Source organism: Acinonyx jubatus, chromosome A3 (genome assembly GCF_027475565.1).
Source record: "Acinonyx jubatus isolate Ajub_Pintada_27869175 chromosome A3, VMU_Ajub_asm_v1.0, whole genome shotgun sequence".
NCBI lineage: Eukaryota > Metazoa > Chordata > Mammalia > Carnivora > Felidae > Acinonyx > Acinonyx jubatus.
In genome coordinates, this window is record NC_069388.1 from 16,259,757 (window position 1) to 16,273,122 (window position 13,366).

Sequence of the window (13,366 nt, forward strand, 5' to 3'; positions counted from 1 at the left end):
TAACAAGTAAAAATATAATTAACATTCCCCAGCTTTCTCCTCCATGGAGATTTTTTTCCTCCTCACTTTCTACAAATTCAGAGGAAATTCTACAAAGACTAGGAATGTATTATGGGGTTGAAACGTATCCCACCAAAAAGATATGGTGAAGTCCTAACCCAGTAATTGAAAATGTGATGTTGTTCAGAAGCAGGGTTACTGTAGATATAGTTAGTTAAGATGAAGGCATACTGGAGTAGGGTAGCTAGTGTCCTTATAAGAAGAGACACAGAGATACACACAGAGGAGAAGGCCACTGTGAGGACAGAGGCAGAGATCAGAGTCATGCAGCCATAAGCCAGGGACACCAAGGACCGGGAGCTAAAAAGACTCAAGGAAAGAGTTTACACAGAGTATCAGAGGATCATGGCCCTGCTGACACCTTGATTTTAGGCTTCCAGCCCCCAGAACTGTGAGCAGATATCAGTCATTTGAAGCCACCTGGTTTGTGGCACTTCGTTACAGCAGCCCTAGCAAACTAACACAGAGCAGGATCACCTAACTCCTCACCTTGCAGATGAAGTGCCTGATGCTCTGGAAGGCGCAAGGACTTACCTGAGGCCTCAAGAAAGTGGGAGGCAGAGATGACACTTGAATCAAGTCCCACCGGCTCAGAGGCCAGTGTTCATGTCACAGCAGGATTCACTCTGTGCATGTGTGATGGTCTCCGCTGGTCCACAATGCTCCCATCTGGACACTAACCACTCTGGGCTCAGCCCTTGGGCAGCAGGTACAAGCAGGCCAGCAGTGCGCCCTGGGCGCAGGCTGCTTCAGAAGCCAAGGTAGGAAAAGAATGTGTGTGATGAGTGAGGAGGGGGGCTAGACCGAGAGAAGGGATTAATACTGATTGAGCTGAGTGCTAGGTGTCTCATACATTATCTCATTTGCATCCCACACAACTCTTTGGTGCAGGTATCATCAGCCTCACTTTTCAGAGCTGACACTGGGTCTCAGAGATGCTAAGTAACGCTCCCTAAACCATACAGCTGCTGGAGATTTTAATCTAAACTCTTCAAACGCTACATGCTCTTTCTGAGTACTTCCATCTCTTCCCAGTGGTTTAACTGCCATCCATATGTTCAGCTCCCAAATAGTTTCTGCAGCCCCAGCATCTGGTCTCCTTGTTCAAGATCTCCATCTTCATGTCTCATGGGCATCTCAGACTCAGCATGTCCAAAATTTAACTCATCGGCTTCCAGTAAAAGCCTGGCACTCCCACCCACCAACTCCCATCCCACTTAGCACCCTGGCATTCATCCCTGACTCCTATCCCAGCCACCTCAGCCCTCCCTGCACACAGTCCTCAAGTCACCAATTCCTAGTCATGCGTCCTGTCTCCATTGCTTCCAGCCTGGTCGAGATAGCCATCATCTCACTCCTGGGTGACACAGTCTTCTCACTGGCCCTCTGCCTTCAGCCTTTCCCCTCTGCAGCCTAGTTTTCCCTCATGCAGTAGCGAGGGATTTCTTGAAGCATAAACCTCATCACATGACTCTCCTGATTAAAACTCTTCAACGGTAATTGCAAATTCTTATCTGCCATTCACTGTATAAGCCCTTTACATATATTGACTCATTTAATCCTAAAAACTACCCTCTGATATGAAATAGGCACTGTGTTGTTCTCCTTTTACAGATGAGAAAATTGGAGTGCTGGGGGTTCAGTAACTTGCCCACCATCTCACAGCTAGTTAGTAAGTGGCTGAGCCAGGATTTAAATTCCCTTGTGGTTTTGGGGTGCCTGGGTGGCTCAGTCGGCTAAACATCCAACTCCTGATCTCAGCTCAGGTCTTGATCTCAGGGTCATGAGTTCGAGCTCCACATTGGGCTCTATACTGGGTATGGAGCCTACTTTTAAATGAATGAATGAATGAATGAATGAATGAATGAATAAATAAATAAATAAATAAATAAATAAATAAATAAATAAATTCCCTTGTGTTCTTAGGATAAAGTCCAAAATCCTTCTCCTGGCCTACAAGGCCTATAGGGTCTCCCCCCTACCTCTACCTTTCCATCCCATCTCGCCCTCCTCTCTCTTACTCAAGTTCAAAACAAGGACTGGGTTGTCGCTGTTGTTTTTAACTATTCAAGATCTCTAAGGTTCTTCCTTAGAGATCAGGGCCTTTGTGCATACTGTTTCTTCTGCCTAGAACACGGCTGACCCCGTTCTTCACCTGGTTGACTTCTCCTTCAGATCTCTTTAATTGTTGCTTTGTCAGAAGCTTTCTCTGAGCCCCCAGACCAAGTCAGGAAGCATGTCACTTTATGCTTTGTCACCTGAACATTTTCTTTGTACTACTTCTCATAGTCATATTTACTCATATAATATGATGTTTAATGTCTGTCCCCTCCCTACTTCCCAACAGACAAGCTCCTAGAGGGTAGAGTCTGTATCTGCCTTGATTCTCCAGGAAATTGCCTGGAAAATAGTAGATGTTCAATAAATAGTAACAGATTGAAAGAACAAACAAACTAATAAATATAAGAATAAATGAATGAATACCCTGTCTGCTCTTCAGCTGTCTGTCCAGCCAAGAGGCACATTTTCAGACGTAATACCTTTCTCTGAGGAGAGCTTCTCAAGCTTGTAATGTGCACGCAAATGACCTGGGGGTCTTTTTAAAATGCAGATTCTGATTCAGGAGGCCCAAGTAGGACCTGAAAGTCTGCATTTCTGATATGTTCCAGTGATGCTGACACTGCTTATCCAGGGACACCACTTTGAGCAGCAAATATTTAACCAATCTCTCACCTCAGTTTTCTCTCTTTTTTAAATTTTTACTTATTTTTGAGAGAGAGGCCGAGCACGAGTGGGGGAGGGGCAAAAAGAGGGAGACACAGAATCCCAACAAGGCTCCAGGCTCTGAGCTGTCAGCACAGAGCCCAACATGGGGCTCGAACTCATGAATTGCGAGGTCATGACCTGAGCCGAAGTCGGACGCCTAACTGACTGAGCCACCCAGGCACCCCTCAGTTTCTCTTTAATGAGTAAGTCTTTCTGATCTCTTCCCTCACCTCCTCCTTTCCAAGATGGCACTTGAGTATTGAAAGGGAGCTCTATGTGAACTTTTGCCCCTGGAGAGTGGCAGTGGAGGGTGGAAGTGAGTGAGGAGCCGCTCCTGCGCCAGTGCTGACATAGGCATCATGTGGTCTGCTGGAGATGCCTGGTCAGGCCTGTCATGGTCAGGACAACACTAGTTTCTGTAACAAATAAGCCCCCAAATTTCAATGGCTTCAACTCTCCCCATATTGCTCACAGAGTAGTCCAACGAGGCAATTCCTAGTCTATGGGACCTTTCCCAAGGTCTATGGACCTTTCCTCCATGTAATGATTCAAGGACCCAGGCTCCTCCCGGTTTTGGCTCTGCCAGCCTCTTAGACCACCAGAGTCTTCTTCTAGCCACTGGAAGAATAGAGAGAAGTTCCCATCCACTTCTTAAAATCTACCACTCAGGAGTGACACACATGACTTCCACTCACATTCTGTTGGTGAGGACTTGTCACCAGCCAGACACAGACGCAAGGTTAACTGGGAAATATAGTCCCTATGTGGGCTGCCACCTCCTGGCAGTAACTCCACACAGTGGGAGGGGGGAGCGTGAATGACTGGTAGGTGCAACACCAGCGGTGGCTATCACACAGCCTGGTCCCAGACACTCTGTTAGCAGTTACTAAGCCTGTCATCTGGCCTCCATCAGACATCGGAGCTGGTGTCTTCTCAGAGTATCTCTAGCCCCTCCTTAACTGGTATCAGCATTGCAGCACCATATGGCCCCAGACATCCCCTGGCAGAAGCCTTTGCTACAGAGCCCCAACCTCTCACCACAGCTGTCTTGTGACAGGCTTTTGGCTTGAACCCTCGGCCTCACCTTGCTGCTCTCTTCACCCTTCAAGGGCCTTTCTACATAGCTATGTCCTCCTGGCACCCCAGACAGGAAGCTGAGCAGAGGCCTCCTACAGGAGGCCTCTCCAGCCTACCTCCAGGCCAAGGAGGGCAGGTCCTGCATGACGCATGGGCCTCCATACTTGCTTGTCCTCTGTTTCTCATCTCCATCCCACAAGCTACTGGGCCAGGAAGTACAACAGTCCCTCCCTTCCTTTTCCTGTCTTGTTGGGCTCTCCCTCTGATAGAAGCCAAGGGTTCCCAAGCTGTATCTCCTTTGCTGGACCAGGATCCCCAATCCCCAGATCTTGTGAGTGTTGGCTGCTAAGGCTAACAGCATCCCCTTTCTTGGAGACTTGCCTCTGGCGGGATCTACCTCACCTTCGAGATTACTTCTCCTCCCCAGTCAGTGACATCCAGTGGCCACTGACTAAATGGCATGGGGTACAAATGCCAGCCCCCTTGTCTCAAGTGGGGACCAACTCAGTGATACAGTTCATGTTCCAGAGCCCTTCGTGGGGTTAGGCTGAGGCTGGCCTCACTCCTTCCCTCCCAAGAACACCCTGCCATAAATCGCTCTTACCAGAGGCCCCATCTCAGGTTCTGATTCTAGAACACCTGGCCTAACACACTGCCTTGCACCAGATCCACCTCTTCTTTCTCAAGATGGCACCTTCCACCTTCTTTTGCCAGAGCCATAATGGCAAACAGGAGGCAGGAAAAGAGAAATCAGTGTACAGCTAACAGAACATGCTTTGGGAAGTGCAATGAAAATATCACACAAAGACCCTTCAGGGTCTTGAGCACCATGTTGTCTGTCAAAACTGTTGCCAGCAACCCTAGCATGGCCCTGGAGCTCTGCTTCTTGGAGGGAGGCCACCCACCAAACCAGGGAGATTTCGTGGACAAGTGCTCTGAGTTCAGCAGCAAGGCCTTGACCCAGACCCCATCTGGCCTCATCCTGGCCTTCCCAAAGCAAAGCCCACTCCTTGTTACTACATTAACCATGTGGGGGAACAGACATGCAATGCGAACAGATAAGAACCAGAGAGAAAGAGAGAGCATCACCTTCTGACAGGTCCGAACACCTCTTTCTCTGGCCCATCAGGAAATCCACACCCTCTCCCCAGGCCTACTGGCTGGCCCTGTTCTGGGACCTGCCATCCACAAAGGAAGTGCTTTCGGGGCTTGTGCCTGTGGACCCAAGTGGAAGGCGAGAGGGGGACAGCGACAGGAGCTCCCACCGGCCTGCAGCAATGGGGAGAGGGTGGGGAAGGTAAAAGGAGAGGGTTAAGAGCCTGGCAGTCCACACAAACACCTTCCACGCTGCACCCCTTTCAATTTCTTTTCCGTGAATTTAAATGCATTCTGTCACAGTGAGTTATGTCACCTGGAGGAAATGCCCAACTCGGCGACGTTTTTAAAGATTATTTTTTAGATCACCTATCACTATCCATTTGAGGAACGATTGTTCAATCTGAAAAAATAAATTCAAAACTGTCCCCATCTAAGCAAGATGGAAAAATAACTTTCCCTATTCTTTCCTTTTCTTTCTATTTTTTTTAAAGAAGGCTTATTTCTGAAGGACAGGTTTGAAAATCTGTTTTCACCTTGACTTTCTGGCTGGATCTGAGTTGGTAAGGGGAATATCATGCCCTGTCATAGGAATAAACAAATGAATGTACAGCCAGCTGTGTGACCTCAAGCAATTCACTTAACCTCTCTGAGCCTTAATCTCCTCAACTGTTACACTGAGATAACAATACCAACCCCATGGTCATCAAATGAAATGATGTCCAGGACAATCCTTGAATGTGAGACAGATGTAAAGTGTCTGTTCCACTAAAATGTCAATTCTTCAAGGGAAGGGAAGAGGCTCTGACCAATTCTGCCCTCCCAGTGGATCTTGTGCAGGGCCTGGCCCACAAGAAGTGTAATACTTGCTGGATGGTTGGATGGTTGGATGGGCAATGGCTTGGTGGGTCCATGTCTGAACATACAAAGAGATGGATGAATGAAAGAGGGATGGATGGATGCAATGGTGTGCTAGAAAATAGCTATCAAAAAAACCAAAAAAAGCAAAAAAAGCCCTCACTTGTACTGTCCTCCAATTTCCATACTGTAAATACTCCCATCATGGCTGATTTCAAGCTACCAAGATGACATCACTGAACACAGAGTTGGAAAGACATGGGCCAAATTGGTGCATACAAGTCTACGAGCAGCTCCTGTGCTCCACTGGATGGATGAATGGATGGATGGATGGAAGGAAGGAGGGGGGCAGGGAGGGAGGGAGGGAGGGAGGGAGGGAAAGAAGATGGAGAGAAATAAAAGGGAAGGAAAGAAGGAAAGAAGGAGGGAAGGAGAACCATAAATAAATGTGCACCTAGAGAAGAAAATAAAAATACTCAGGAACCAGGCAATGCCAGAGAGAGTAAAGCCTGAGGAGCAGGAGACCTGGGTTCACCACCAGTCATCAGTCATCATGGACTAGGACTGAATCCACCCATTTGCTGGAGTAAATTATTTCTTTTTAAGGATGGGGGTGTGGGGTGGGGTGGGGTTCACATAATGCAGAACAGTAGTCCTCAATTATTTTTAAGAATTAGAAAACTTTTTCTTTCCACACGAAATCTTACCTGGAAAACACAATAATTAAGGCTAATATTTATTAAGCATTTACTGTGTAATGAATACAGTCCAAGCACCTTGCATGGAATGCCCCATTGAATCCTCCCAACAAACCAGTGAGACAGATAATCTTATTATCATCAGTTTATCAGAAGGGAGGAGGCAGGTATCCAAGGTCACCTAGTAAGCAGGAGGTCCAGGTGATCTCAGTCCTAACCACTCTGCTCTCTTGCCTTGATACAGCAGAAGGAAAAGAAGGAGCGACCAGCTGAACTGTCCCCTGCGGGCCTTAAGCCCCGCCTTGAGCCCAGCAATCTAGCCCTACAGAAAGCCAGATTGTTGGAAAAACAGCAAGAGGAACATGTACTCATCTTGGTTCTGCCCCTGGCTGGCTCTGCGTCCTTAGAAAAACCTTTTGCGTTCTCTGAGCCTTGGTTTTCTCATTTATAATACAATGTGATCACTCCCTACAACTATTATAAATTACACATTGGGCAATTCTCAGGAGCAGGAGCAGGAGGACTTCGGGAAAAACCGCTTGCATGAGTCACATCACATATGATTTATTTACTTCTAGGACAGCAAGACCCATTTGATTTAGAATGCATCCATTTTGGGGGGCCTTTCTGACATTCTGAAAACAACTGGTAGTAATCATTTCTCTAACTAAATTAAAGCTTATAGGGATGACTTTATTCTTAACAATACTTATTTTGAAAGTCATTTACTACTTAGTAATATTTAGTTTCTAGAACTGCCTTCATGTACCATTTTACAAATGTGGGTGAAATAAAACCTGGTTTGTGGGGGGAAGCAGCAAAGAACAAAAGGTTGTCAACCTATTGGGTGTTACTTTCTTTGGGACTCATATCCCTTTGAAAATCTAAGAGAAATATGCATAGTTTTCCTCAGAGAAATGCAGACCCTTTCCAAACTCTGAATGTAACTTTGGGACGCGAAGGATGAGGGGACTGCCAGCCCCAGCAGCCAGGCTCAGAGGGTCTTAGACACAAGAATGTTTCTGAGGCCCCAGGTAATTCTTCAGGTCCACATTTTCGCGTCCTCAATCAATGCAGAAAAATAGCCAGAAGCCACTCAGACAGTGCCTGAGATTTTAACATGAAGAATTCTCTTGATAAATAAATCTCTTAATGAAATACAAGCAATTAAGCTAAAAGTCCTATCAAATGCAACCTGTCACTCAGCAGCCTGACACTTAATTGAATTTCTTTTTCCATCCCCTGGCTCCTTTTCCCTGATAAACAAATTCATTCACTGCAGATCAAGTTTCCCTAACCTAGAAACCAGTGATAGTCAATCAACTAATTGACACAACAAAGACTTCTATTAAAAAAAAAAAAGTTCCCCTAATTAAAGTGGGAATGGAATTGTAGAATACTCTGGTGCCTGATATTAATTACTCTGTGGTTAACCCTCTCCCTCCTCCCCAGGGACCTGGCAGCAGCCTGGGGGCATGAGGGAGCCCAGACCCAGATACAAGTCCAAGTTCCAGCTTCATCCTGAGTACGCTGTGTGACCTCCGGAGGTTGCTTCCCCTCTCTGTTTTTCATGAGGTACAACAGAAGGGATAGAACAAGGTGACTTCCAAAGCTGTTTCCAGCTCTCTCCCATTTTATGATCCAGAAGACAGTCTGATGGCAGAGTCTTCTCTCTGTGGTTGCAGGTTAGCCAGAAGCCTTGAACTGAAAATACAACCCATCTTCTGTGGGCTCCTTCTGCCTCTGCCTGGTAAATGCAGCAGCCCCTGAATGCATACACCCCTCTCCCCATGCATCCACCCATACATCCCCAGCCACATGCCTTACACACATATTTATACCACATCTCCCTGCAGCACACTCCTTCATATCACACACGCACGCGTGCACACACACATCCTACATCAAGACCAGGAGTGCACACACTGACGCACAGTCTCACACATGCATATGAAACACACACACCCATCTAGACACACGCCCCTCTAGAGAAGAGATACCCTCAAAGCCTTGTGCACACCCCCTTCTCCCTCAGCCCAGTGCATAAGCACACACACATGTAGCCCCAGACCCTTTTAGAGCAAATCCCCCTCAAAGAGGCCATGCACACATGCATTTGCAGATGAATGGGCGCACACACACACACACACACACACACACACACACACACACAAATGTGAGCTGGGGTGGATGGGAGCAGGATTCAGCTTTGGCCAGGGGAGCTCCCAGGATCTCAGAAACCTGGCAACTGACCCAACAGGACTTCCAGGACTATCTGGGTTCTAAAGTTTCTTTTATTCAACTAAAGGCTGCCAAATACCTTCCCTACGCCAGGCATTGTGGGGAGAGTGGTGAACAGACAGACACCGAGCCCAAAAGCAGCTCTGCCCAGACTCAACAGCAAGTTGTGAGGGTCCGATCTTTGGGCTTTGACACACCCAAGGATCTAGTTTAGAGGTGGCTTTCTCAAAACATCACGGTCAAGGTGGTCTTTGAGCTAGGCCTTGCAGGACACAAGAAGGGGTTACCAGGCAGAAACACAACATGAACAAAGACAGGGAGGCTGATAAGTGGGGGGGTACTGAGAGATAGTGCCATGGAGGAGTGTGGGCGGCCCAGCTCCTCTGCTCACGGTCTTCAGGGCTTGGGCAAGTCACTTAACATCTCTGAGCTTCAATTCCTCATCTGTAGAATGGGGACAATAGCTGTAGCACCAGAGAAGGACCATCCATTCCTCAACAACAGAGACTGAGCAGCCTCTCTGTGCCAGGCACTGTTCTAGGCACTGGGGCTTGCCGTGAAGACAGAAGAGACGATGAATACCAGCTCTCGGCATCATGTCTGCACACACTGGGCACTGGGTTGGCAGGGCCCCCAGGGACGCAAAGGGAGTAGAGTGAGTGGGAGGTCCCTTCAACCGAGTGTCAGTGGGAAGACTGACCTCTGGAATAAATGGGGGCCTTTGGTACCCTGGAGCATGGAGGCCAGGAGGGAGCTGACAGAAGGGTGGCAGGGGATGAGGCTGGGAGGCCGGCTTGGAGGGGATCGTGGAGAGCAGTTGGTCACGCAGCCCCCAGACTGAGGCTGCATCTCCAGGTAAGAGACGACGCCTCAGCCTCAAACCCTGTCTCCCACCCCCATTCCTCATGGGGACCCCTTCCAGGGCAGGGGCCTGGCTTCCCCTGCAGTTTGCAAAGCCAGGCCAGGGTGGTGATGAGGGGAGCACTTCCCTCCCCCTCAGGCACAGAATGCAGCTCTTGGCATCTCATGCTTTCTGTTGAGCTCATCTCCCTGTCTCTGTTTTCATGTTTTCCTCTCTCACGCTGGCTGTGTGGAGCACATCTCTCAGAAAATACTTGCTTTTGAAAGTTGTTGCCATAACAACCACTTCATTACACGCCAGGCCCAGTATCTCAGAAATGCAGAATCTTTCCTTAAAAGCGTGCGCTGCACATCAAAGGGGAATAGGAGCTCATTATTTTTACATTATTTTGCAGGCAAATAGATATTTTCCAATACACATTTCTTTTCTAAGTTGATTTTCTTGTTCAGTGGAAATGCACATTTCTTTCTTAACGCTTTCCTGCCTGCAGGGTTCAGGGCCTAGAAACCTAAGTTCCTCAAAGCAGGAAGGAGAAGGCATTTCTTTACCGGGATAGCCTTCCCTCAGCCCCCAACACTGTAGGTTCATGAAGGATGGTTTGCTCTAATTCACAATTCAACTGTACCCAGAAATTCCAGAAAAGGCAGAAATTCTCAGTGTAGCATATATACACCTTCGTTGGTGGGGCTTGGTTCAAACCAAGATTTCATAACAAGTGAAGCTAATTAAAAGATCCAAATCAAAACCAAACAAACCAAACCAACAAAAAATCTCAACCATTTGGGATGGAGAGGTGTTCCAGGATTTGGTTTTCTAAACCAGAGGGCACTATCAGAATGTAATAGGTCCCTTCAAGTGAATGCCTAGCATGTGTCTCCCCCGTCACTAACACATAAGCCCCATGATTATTGTCTGTTTGGCTCACAGCTTATCACCGGCCCCCAGAGCAGTCCTGGGCCCACAGGCACTCAGTAAATGTGTTTTGAATGGACTAATGAATGAACGTGCTGTGAACACTACATCTTATAACAATCCTGCAAAGAAGGGATTATTATCCCCATTGTACAGATGAGGAGCGGGAGGTCCAAAGAAGTTAGTACAATAGTAATATGAAGAGTCATAATTACAGCTGGCACTTTACACTTTCTATGGAAGCATAATATGCATACAGAAAAGGGCATCCATCTGGAGCACACATCTCCCCGTTTCATAAACTGAACACCCCTGAGGAACCAACATCTAGATCGAGAAGCAAAACGTCTGGCAGGAGGAATGAGACTTTGACAGTAGCTTCTCAGGTGGCCTCATCACAATCCACTAAGTTGCTGCATGTTTGTTTTATGGGAATTTCTGCATCTACTTTACAACAGAAAAGGCACTACACCTCATGGCCACTATCGTGACGTCTAATATCATTGATTAGTTTTGCCTGTTTTTGTGACTTCTGCAGATGGAGCCATATAGCGGGTCCTCTTTTGTGCCTGGCTTCTCTCCTTCATCACGAGGTTTTTAAGATTCGCCATGTTGTGGCCTATATATGACCATCATTCACCACTCTGCTAATAGCAGCTCATTTGTTTTTTTTAATATACGTATTTTTAATGTTTATTTATTTTTGAGAGAGCGAGACAGCGAGCACACACGAGTGGGGGATGGGCAGAGAGAGAAGGAGACGGAGGAACTGAAGTGCCTCCAGGCCGGCAGCAGAGAGCCCGATGCAGGGCTCAAACTCACACACCGGGAGATCACGACCTGAGCTGAAGTCAGACGCTTAACCAACTGAGCCACCCAGGTGCCCCTACTACTAATTAATTTTTAATGAGCATTTATTATGTACCTCACAAGGTCCTGTGATCGTCCCAACATTCTAAGATGAAGGCTTTATTTTGAGTGATTTGCCCGGAGGCCCACAAACAGTGAGTGGAGTATCGAACCCAAAACTTTACGGTCCCAAATTCCTGCTGTTGGCAGGAACCTCTTTCCTGGATGACTCAAGGCTATTGCTAAGAGAAGCACGGTCAATAGTGGGCTCGGCCAGGAGCGAGCAGGGAGCTTTTTGCTCCCATGCCGAATGGCCCAGCATGCTATGTCCCAGCCTCTCGTGACTGTTTTTATGTGTCTCTAGTTCCTGACCTGTCCAGCTCTCAGCCGTTCCCACTTGCTGGTACGAATGTGCTTGCCAACAGGTCGCACCAATGGCTCTTCTGTTATTTCTAATCCACCACGACCAGGAAGCCAAAAATATTAGGGCTACTAGAATTGTGTGCAAAACAAGAGATAATGGTTATGAACGTGGACTTGCCAGTGAGTGAGTTTACAGATGTATCTGTATTGTGATACGATATCTGTGATAACTGCACTTGTTTGCTCCCTAGGCCCACAGACATAAAGTTTCTAGATCTCTAAGTGCCACTCTAATAGTTTTTCCCCCTTTTGACTGCTTCAGTAAAAAGTCTTTGGTTGGGGCCTGAGGGCTTCATTTTCATCATGTTCCTGTAGCTTGTGCTGATGGTCAGTACCTGACAAGCTAGCTCAGGTTTATTGTAGTCCTGAAACCCCACAAGACAAAGGAACCAGGAGAAACAAAGCCTTTCACAGCTCTCAGAGCTGAGGCAGTGATACCTGGGAGGGAACGGTTTCCCTCCATGCCCGGCGCCATGGCAGAGCTGGGGTCCTGTTATCTTGGGATTTCCCAGGTGACTCTGACTCCACCCTCCTGAAGGGCTCCCTCCCTTCCCCTCATGCTCCAAGGTGAGCGGTACACCTACCTGATGCTGGGCTTGCACTGGGTGCTAGGAACACTAACACAAGCAGGATGGGACCCAGGCAGCCTCTTCCCCTGGCAGCTCCCCTGTGCCCAGCCCTCCAAACCGCCCAGGCCTGGGTAGCAGGGCCCTGCTCTAGTTCCCACCCCAGCCTGTCTACCCTCCGTCAGAGCACTCACTTACCTCCACCAGGCACTTATTAGCTCTCAGTATATTTTTAACAAAAAAACTAAACTTTACTGCTTGCCTTAGCCCTCTTGGGAGAAGCCAAGTTTGCACCTATTAACCAATTCATTTCCATTTCCCTGGAAAGTTCACATCTGAGCTCTGGATTTTTTTCTGAACCAGTTTTTAATATCTTCCTGGTTCCTTCAGTAATTAATGGGTTAAAAAAAAATCCTTGACATGGGTTAAAAAAGAAAAAAGAATTCTGTCCCTTTAGGCTTTCACCCTGAGCATGAGCACTCCATTTTCCTGGTTTCACGCTCCCCTAAATCCTAGGCCTGACACCGAAGAGCGTCTCCCTTCACGGATAGAACAGCCATTTGCTTGTTTTCTGACACTTTTTGCAGCAGCCCTGATGGTTGTGCGGTACAAAGCCACTCCGCCCTGAGCCCATAGCTCACATTTGGCAACTGTGTCCCTTTAATGGATGCACACGTGTCTATTGTGAGTACAAACATAATGGTTTCCATGGAGACATGGTCACAATGACTAATTAGACAAAAGAGGGTGTTTTTCAAAGCCTTGAAAGACATCATGGATGTAATAAATGAACATCATCTTATTCAATTGATGTATTCCTTCTCATTTCTCCCCAGAAACATCAATAAATGATCCCTGGTGACTTGACCTCAGATTGGAGTTGGACTCTTTGGCCACCAGTCAGAGCCTGCCAGATTCTCAGTTGCAGGATCCTGATCCTGGCATACATTCCAGAAAGA

At 47.4% G+C, this 13,366-nt stretch overlaps 1 long non-coding RNA gene across 3 annotated transcripts in view; it reads right to left on the minus strand.

Moving 5' to 3' along the window:
- Positions 1 to 13,366, minus strand: part of LOC113602601 (uncharacterized) — a 70,502-nt gene that overhangs the window by 26,250 nt on the left and 30,886 nt on the right. For 2 of the 3 annotated variants that reach the window (XR_008289087.1, XR_008289088.1), the window contains exons 3-4: positions 4,993 to 5,172; positions 595 to 804 (exon numbers count right to left, since the gene is read on the minus strand). This is a non-coding gene — a long non-coding RNA (uncharacterized LOC113602601). The remainder of the gene's footprint in view (positions 1 to 594; positions 805 to 4,992; positions 5,173 to 13,366) is intronic. The other variant, XR_003424087.2, reaches the window with a different exon arrangement.